The sequence below is a fragment of the Aythya fuligula genome, chromosome Z, assembly GCF_009819795.1.
Source record: "Aythya fuligula isolate bAytFul2 chromosome Z, bAytFul2.pri, whole genome shotgun sequence".
Lineage (NCBI taxonomy): Eukaryota > Metazoa > Chordata > Aves > Anseriformes > Anatidae > Aythya > Aythya fuligula.
This window is the reverse complement of record NC_045593.1, coordinates 9,869,127-9,877,832: the sequence shown is the minus strand read 5'-3', so window position 1 is coordinate 9,877,832 and position 8,706 is coordinate 9,869,127.

Genomic DNA, 8,706 nt, shown 5'->3' with positions numbered 1-8,706 from the left:
CCTCCTGAGCACACAGATGAAGCCAGTGGGCAGCAGAGAGTGGGTGGATGCTGCATGTTGTTACAGGGAAGTCCTCGGAGGGAGCTCTGGGTCTACAATCTCCTAATCTGCACCCACCCCAGGAGAGCTCTTCTGATGTCCTGCTTGGTTCGCTTTAGTATATTTTAAATGCCTATTCCAGCAAAATGTGCTGAACCCAGGCGGCAGCCAAGTCTCAGGACAGCGGGAATTTCCAAAAGATTTAGAAGAAAATGTTATGCCAATATTTGACAGGGGTATAGGGGCGGACCAGAAAGATGGTGCACGTGTCTGGGGGAACACTTAGTCACTAGCACATCCTCAAGCTGGAGGACATCTCTAGTAATAGAAAGTTTTTAAACGGGATAGTATTTTTTCCCGAAATCTTTATTAGACTAAGGAGCTCCCAAGGCAGATAACATCAAGTGGGAATGAAGGGCAGCTTGACCTCCAAGAGCTGCTTGGATGTTTGGAGAGTTATCCTTATCTCTGCAGCGTTGTAGCCAAAGTGGCTGTGTGTGATACTGGCTGGACGCAGAGCTCGGGCTCAGCAGCCCCGAGTTAATCTCTTCATTCCCAGTGACACACGAGCGACTGCAAACTTCAGCAGGTTCCAGAAGATCTATTAAATCACCCTGCATAACACGGCCAAAGCTTATGATGGGGCGGGGGGTGTTCCCCGAGCTGAGATGACTTGCATGAGAAGCTGCAGCCACGCAGACACCAGGTCGGCCGTCCACCCCGGCCGTTCCGGCCTCCCCTTTCAGAGAGGAGAACATTTTGTGTGCGCTTTCAGTTGTAAACACATTTCCCAGCCTTTGTGTTGATCTCCAGACTCTCATCCCAAGCCTGCTCAGCCTGCTCTGCGTGCCTGCTCGTGCTGCCACGGCACAGGGTGTGCCAGCCGGTTGGGGGGACACAACCTCGGGGTCACCGCGGAGGGAGCAGGGGCAGGCGGGGGGCACTGACACCCCCCTGGCAGGGGCAGCGGTGGGGCTGGCAGGGTCCTATTGCTTGGAAGAGAAAATAGAGACGGTGCTTGCAGCCCCCCGTGGCCCTGCTCCCCTCAGGGGTGGGAGCAGACGGCAAAGACGAAGAGAGCAGGAGCATCTGCAGAGGTTTTGGCACTGGAATGGCACACAGTCCTCCGCTGCTGGCTCGAACGTCTTCCCCCTCTCCCTCCAGCAAGGCTGTTGTTTTGCAATACTGGCAACTCTCACAGAGACCTTCGGGACTGGAGCAGAGCCCTGGACAGATGGGAATTAGGGCCATGGCCCTTGTGGTCTTCCTGGGGGTGCAAAATCCCCTTCCTGATTGCAACCACAGTTGATTACTGCTGGGCTACAGGGGGCACAATCTGGTCTGAATCTCTTCTTGGCAGCCCCGAGCTCCTCCAGACGTCTGTGACATGCGGGGTCTGCTCTGCTGCAGGGTGCTGGGACAGGACCAAAGAGGGAGGCAGGGATGGGACCCCTGGACCCTACAGCACAGAGCTGTACAGAGTGCACACACTGCAAGGCTTCCTGGTGTGTGCAGAGACATCCAGCAGCACAAACACCAGAGGCAGATCTGCTTTGAGTGCTCATGGATGCTGCTCTATCTGGTGTCTACATGCTGCAACAACCCTGGCTGTCCTAGGACCATCTTGCTGTCTCCTTCGCTCCCTTCAAAGGAGAAAGGGCCTCCTGAGCTACCATGAACTGGTCTCTAAGGGAAGAGAAGTGGGAAGGGACAGCCACCAGAGCACAGGGAACATAATATTTGGAAGTGGGGCTCTGCTTGAGATGCTCCAGCCGGCCGGCAAGCGTCGGAGCGCCTTGGTTCAGCGGGTGGCTGCAGGCGGTGTCCGGTGGGCTGGGAGCAGCGAGGGGTTGGAAATTCCCTTTGGGGCTGGGGATCAGGCGAGGCGGCTGCTTGCAGCGTGGGAGCAGCGGGGAAAAGCAGCAGGGGCAGAGCCGGGAGATCTCCCGGCAGCATCTGCCTGCCAAAGCTTTGGAGATTCATCACAAGGATGGAGATGAGGCACACCAGCCCGTCGGGACAGAGCAACTCTGGGCTGTGGGAAGTGCCAGGTGTGCCAAGGCAAATTGCTCGTTCACCTCCCCAGGTCAGGGAGGAAGGATTCAGCCCTTCTCCAGAAGAGATGTCAGCTTCAACGCTGCTTTCTGGCTGACATCCTTCTTCCAGGACAACTCAGTTTCGTGATGAACCTCACACAGTTTGGAAGCACAGAGGGAGCATGGGTATTTGGGTCCATGGCATCACCAGAGCAGCCTGGGGTTTGCTACAGACTTTGGAAATGCTCCACAGTCTCCCCAGCACCTCCAGCTCTGTGTAGCTGGAAAGACTGGGGGTTCCTTCTGCCCACTGTGGGATTGCCCTGTGGTGTATTGGGTGGAATTGTTGTTTCATGAGGTGTTCTTCATGGAAACTGGATGCTCTTTAGACACAGGAGAGCTCATCACTGCTGTCACTGTGGGGAACAGACTGTGGGCCGTGTCCAGACACAGTGGTGGAGGACTGCTTGCTGGTTTCTGGTCTTTTTCTGGCCCTGCAACTTGTGCTGGACAAGCACAGCTGTAGGGCAAATTTGGTGGGACACAAAGTGCTTGGGTGCTTGTGCAGGCTGCACACCAGCCTCCTGCTCCATTACAGACACCTACTAACACTTCCCCAGTGCCATAAAGGAAGGCTCTGTCTAGGTTACTCCATATCAGGCTCTTTTAAAAACTCTGTAACTCCTCATCTTTTCCTTAAAACCTTGTCATTTTTCTTCTGAAAGGCTGACTCCAGAACAGGCGGTGTGTAAGCAGCGGTCTGCTGATGGGTGTATAGACAGGCATCACCTCCAGTCTGTGATTCCCTGATGTTTGTGCCAGCCATGCATTTTGTAAGTACAGGGTATTTTGGCAGCTGAAACTACTGAGATTAGATGTTTTGATAGACAGCGGGGCTATCTGAGCTGTGCTTACAGAAGGATGCTTGCCTTGATTGATCACGACCGTGGATTCAATGACAGCTCCTGGCCTGTGGTCAGACAGGACGAACATACCCATTGCTCCTGTCCTCCAAGTCCATTAAAACAAAACTCCCTAACTACTGCCTTTCAGCCTGGGGGACAGCCTGGCTCTTCCCAGGTGCAAGGCAGGGGGTGATTTTCCCAGTGTGGAGCCAGGTGCTCCAGCTGCAAGGTCTGAGGGGTTTTGGCAGGCGGATGCTGCCAGGAGGTCTCCCAGCGCTGCCCCTGCAGCTCTTCCCTGCTGCTCCCACGCTGCAAGCAGCCGCCTCGCCTGATCCCCAGCCCCAAAGGGAATTTCCAGCCCCTCGCTGCTCCCAGCCCCTCGGACACCACCTGCAGCCACCCGCTGAACCAAAGGGCTCCGACGCTTGCCGGCCGGCTGGAGCATCTCAAGCAGAACCCCGGCTCCAAACACTGCTCACCCTATGAACCAAAGGGCTCGGATGCTTGCCGGCCGGCTGGAGCATCTCAAGCAGAACCCCAGCTCCAAACACTGCTCACCCTATGCTTACCCCCGGCCTCCTTTGGAGACCAGTTTGGGGCCCAGGCCAAACGTCCCATCCCATCTCCCAAGGTCTTTGGTGTGCCTGGGTTAACCACGGCTCTGCGTGTGCCTGCAGGGAGATTGCTCTGCCTCATGCAGGACATTTTGGTGGAGCAGAGCATCCCTCCTGTGTTGCTCCTGGCTGCCAGAACCACTCTCGGGCCACCCCTCGTGCCTTCAAGCATTGCCCTCACTGCAGAGTCAGCTACGGCGGGCCTCCGACAGCTCCAGCGCTCTGCCCCGTACCGCTGCTAACGACCGGTCGAGTTTGGAGATGGAGCTCATAACTTCTTCCTATTGTTTAATTGTATCCGGGCTGGGCGAGGCCTGTGCATTGTGGAGCGGGGCTCCCTGAGCCCCCCCTGACCATTTCCTCCCCGTCCAGCAGCTGTTTCCTCTCCATACAGCTGCTGGGAAGTGCTCGGCCACTCCTCAGCCCCCTCGGCTGCAGGCTCCGGCTGGTGGCCCGCGGAGCTGCCCCTCCACCAGCCTGTGCCTGGCGCCAGTGCCTGGCAGCTCCTCACCCTGCGGGGCTTCACCTCCTGTCTCCTGGCTCTCTCTCCATCCCCAGGCACTTGTGTTTTGCACCGCTGCCAGGGCGTTGGGTTGCTTCTTCCCTGTTCGGGGCTGAAATGGGGGCAGAGCATTTTCCACTCCTGGCTGAAGCACATCGAGTTCCCAGCTCACACGCTGCTCTAACACACTCTGCGAACCCTCCTGAGCCTTCCCAATGTTGTGCTTCATTTCCCTTTGGCTGTCTTCAGTTTCTCTGTCTCCGTCTCTCCCCTCCTGCCGAGCTTGCCACGGGTGCCAGCTCCTGTCTGCTGCGGGCGCTGGATCCGGCCCCTCCGGGCGAGATCTTTGGGGCCGGGCGGGTGCCAGGGGCGCGGGGCAGAGCGGAGCTGCCTGGCGGATGCTTGGGCGTCTGCAGCACGGCTCTGCCTGTTTTCAAGCACCGAGTCCCACGTCCCTGGGCACGGAGCCGTGAAATGGAGAAGGAGCGGTTTCCTTTCCGACAACACTCAGCCGCCTCATTTCCCAGCAGCTTCCTAAATCTCGCTGAATTCACACGCTAGGCGGGCCGGGCTGGGGCTGTGCCTTTGAGCCGAGTGTGCCCCTACCAGCGTCCCTGCTCGGACAGAGCCCAACTCAAACCTGGAGGCAGCCTTGCTGACTGCCTGGCTTGGCTGGCAGATACCTGGTGCCTTGCCTGGGGGATTTATGACTTGTTACCTCTCCATTTTCAACAAGAGGCTGGGCTGGCGCCAGCAGTTTCCACTCTGTTTTTACTCTGCTGCAGGGAGAACTGTGGGGTTTCTGGATGGAGGATCGCCGTGCTCCTTGCTGGGAGAGGAGCTGGGCCAGAGCTCGGTGGAAGGGGTGGGGACCAGCTGAGAGGGGCCCTGATTTTGGAGGGTTATGCAGACTCCAACTGGCACGCTCTTCCCTGCAGCACCCACTTCCTTCTGGCCTAGCATCTCTGCCGAGAGGAGGAGATGAACTGTGCCCCTTTACAGCGGGAACCTCGGCCACTGCATGAAGGTTTTCACCCTGCCACGGAGGGACCAGCAGCTCCCCTTCCAGCAGGCACCAAATTTTCTGGTCCAGTGGTGACAAACATGCAAGCTCACAACAGCCTGAGCCCAGAGGGTGAGAGCTGAGCACCCCAGCCCACCAGCTTCCCCTGTGGAGGGGGGAAAAAAGGCAGAGCCAGCCCAGCCCCTTGCTTTTGGGTTTCGGGGAGTGCTACGAGCAGCGCTGCACACCATGCAGGCAGAGCTGGAGAAAGAGGGCATCGTGCTGCGCTGCGGGACTGCTCAGCTCCCTCTCAGCATTTCACTCCTGGCAGATTTCTCAGCAGAGAGCCAGCGCTGCCCCAAAAGCCTCCCAGCATCTCTGTGGGTGTGCAGGCAACTGAAGAGTTAACCCCTTGCTGGGAAGAGTTAACCCCTTGCTGGGAAGAGTTAACACCCAGCTGGGAAAACACTTTTCCTTGGGGTCAGAGTGCTTGGGGTGCAGGGGGGCCAAACCTGAGGATGTCAAAGCTCTGGTGTGCGGGGAGGGGGGTCCTGGGGTGCCCTTCCCAGCACCAAGTGCTCACCCTCTCTTCCCATCAGCCCTGCCACACGCTGGGGACAGGGAGGCAGCCGGCGTGTGTGCCGCGGGCTTCCAGCAATTCTTTCCCATTTCCTGAGGACCGCCGCCGCGCTGCATGGCATTTCTGCACCGTGTGGCTGACAGGCAGCCCGCTCCCCTTCCCAGCGGCGGGGGCTTTCCAGGCTGCGGGCTCGGCGAGGTGTCTCAGTGGCTCGGTCCTGGGAATCGGGGGCCTCTGCAGGAAGGAATTTGCTGGTCAGCGGGCTGAGCGCAGCCGAGCGACCCCGTTCCTGTTAGCAGTGACTTTAACTTGGACGCGGCGTCCAGGAGGATTTGGAAATTCCCACCCCCGGGATGGATCCCCTGGATGCCCTCTGCCTGTGTGTGCACCCGAGGAGCCTCTGCTGCCGGCCCCGAGCACGCCGAGGAGCAGACCCTGCTGCAAGCCAGGGAAGCAATTCATAAGCAAACTCCAGGCTCTGGTGCTGGGGTGTGGGGTGCCAACACGGGAAGTGTTTGGGATGGAGGCTTGAGCGAGGCTCTGCAAGCTTCTGGGGTGATTTCAGTGCCTGGGAAAGTGCCAGAAGCAGGGTGGCTCTCACCACGGTCCCACTGCTTCTGCACACAGGGTGTGAGGGTCCCTGCCTAGGACCCTCTCCCCTCTTTCTGCAGTTTGAGACACGTGAAGGGGGGGAGCTGCCTGAGCTCGGGGGGAATGGAGAGCCTGGGTGGGGGGGCTCCAGTGCCTGGGACACCAGAGAGGGGCACCCTGCCTGCGTGCAGCCCCCTCATCCTGCACCTCTGAGCTCTGGTGGCTGCGGGAGCCCAAGCTGGTGAGAAATGGGTGTAAGTGGGCACATGCCCGAAATTGTGCCTGGCCAGGGCAGAGCAGAGAGGCTGCTGGAGGCTGCTGGTGTTGGAGAGCCCTTTTTAGGGCTTTGCCTCTGTCCTCACACCCCTGGCAGCTCCTCTGTTCCCCGAAGGTGAGGTCTGCCCGCAGACGGATGCTTATCCCACTCTCACTGCCAGAAGCTCCCTGCTTTCTCCCTTGGCTGGGGGGAAAGGTGGCAGAGCAGGGCACCTGGGGAGGACGGGGTGAACTGCGGGCTCTGGGAGGATGGGTGCAGGAGGGGAGATGTGCACAGACCCTCCATGGGCCCTGCAGGTACCTGTGGCCTCCCTGGGCTTGCCCAGCCCATGAGCATGCTGCTGGGTACCCCTGCCCTGAGCTTGTGTCCCTCCAAACCTCCTTCCCTGCAGGGACCGGAGCGAGGGTCCGCTCAGCTGGCTGTTTTCTTTGGGATGCAAATTGCAGTGACCAGAAACTTGTCAAAACTGATGCCTGCAAAAGGGGACACGTGCCCTGACCTTCCTCAGCAGCTTGGACCTCGTTTGGGGCTGGCCTCCAGCCAGAGGATGCTGCTGCAGTGTCTTCAAAACACGCAGAAAGCCAGGGACTTTCCAGGAGTCTGCTGCTGCAGCCGGGGCTGAGACTGGGCAAAGAAGGCAGCGGGGCTCTGTGCTGGGCTGCAGAGCTCTCCTGGGTCTGACTGGTTTGTGCTGGGGGCCACTGGTGGCATCTCTCCCCTCTCCACATCACTTGCCTTTGTACCTTGTGCGCTCCAGGACTGGGTTGGCCAGGGTGGGTGGCCAGGGCTGGGGTTAAGGGCGCAGCGATGCCCTGGTTTCTCCAGCACACTCCTGTCCCTGCAGTGGGACAGGAGATGCTGTTGGTGTCCCAGCCGTGCCAAGGCTGTGGGGTTCACCTGGGTGCTCGGTGCCTGGGCACTGCTGCCTGCAGAGGTTACAGGATGAGGGCTGGGAATGCTGTAAGAGCTCTTTTTTCTCACCCTGTCCTGATGCCACCAACGCTTTGGGGTTGGAGGGATGCACGTGGAGACCCACACCCCCAGGGGATGCATCCACAGGCAACTTGCTGCTGCCCACAGCCCGCTGCCTCCTCCCCAGTGAGGGGGCGAAAGCCAAGGCTCATTGCTCTGCTTTCTGCAGAAGTTGGGACTTCTCCCCTAGCTTACTCATTTTCCTCAATAGCTGCTTCTGAGGGTCCTTATCAGCAACTGGTGAAGAGTCCTGGGGCTGCAGGAGCAGCAGCCCAAAACGAGGGCAGTGGGGTGCTGCAGCCAGGGCTGGGGAGATGAAGGGGACTTCTTGCTGGTGGGGGCTGCCTGGGGAGAGCTGGGCAGATGCCAGGACTCAACTTTTCTCAGAGAGACCCTGGGACAGGGCATGATGCAGCAGCACAGGATGCACACAGGGAAATTCCGATTAAATAGGGGGGAAAATGCTTTCAACATGAGAACATTTCGAGCGTTGGAACAGGTTGCCCATAGTGGTTGTGAAATCTCCATCCCTGGCCGTGAAATCTTCATCTTTGGTCTCTTCCAGTCCATGGCCTGAAGCTGTGGAGGTCTCTGGCCATCCCCTGCTGACAGCAGGAGATGCTCTTAGGGTTGCCTTTGCCCTTGCAGCTCAGCTCCCCCAGACCCAGACCCAGCCAGCTGTGCCCAGCCTGGGGCTTTGCATTTCCTCATTTGTGTTGGACCTCAGGAGGAGCCCAGCAGCCCCTCCTCAGCTGGTTGTGGTCCCTGCTCATCCTCAGCTCCCCACAATCTGGTATCAGTAACAGGGAACATGCAGACACCTGGGGTTTTCACACTTACAAAAGGGGAGCGGGCTGTGCTGTCACCCCCAGCCCCATTTGCAGCTCAGCCCCGGCACACCCCAGCCCTACAGACGTGCTCAGAAATCTGAGGAGCCCCTGGGGGCTCGGGGGCAGGAATGCAGGGTCACCTTCTCACCCGCATGGGTGACTTGGCTCAGGAGCAGAGCGCAGGGTGGGGAAGTAGCAAAATTCACTCCTTGCTTTCCTGGATGGCTTGGCCACCCGCCAGGGTCCCTGCCGGGGGAGCAAACAGGCAAACAGCAGCGGCTGGGAGCTTGTAGAGGCAGGTTGTGGGGCCGGGGAGGAAACAGGAGCCCGCAAACACATCTGGACGTGGTGGGGGCC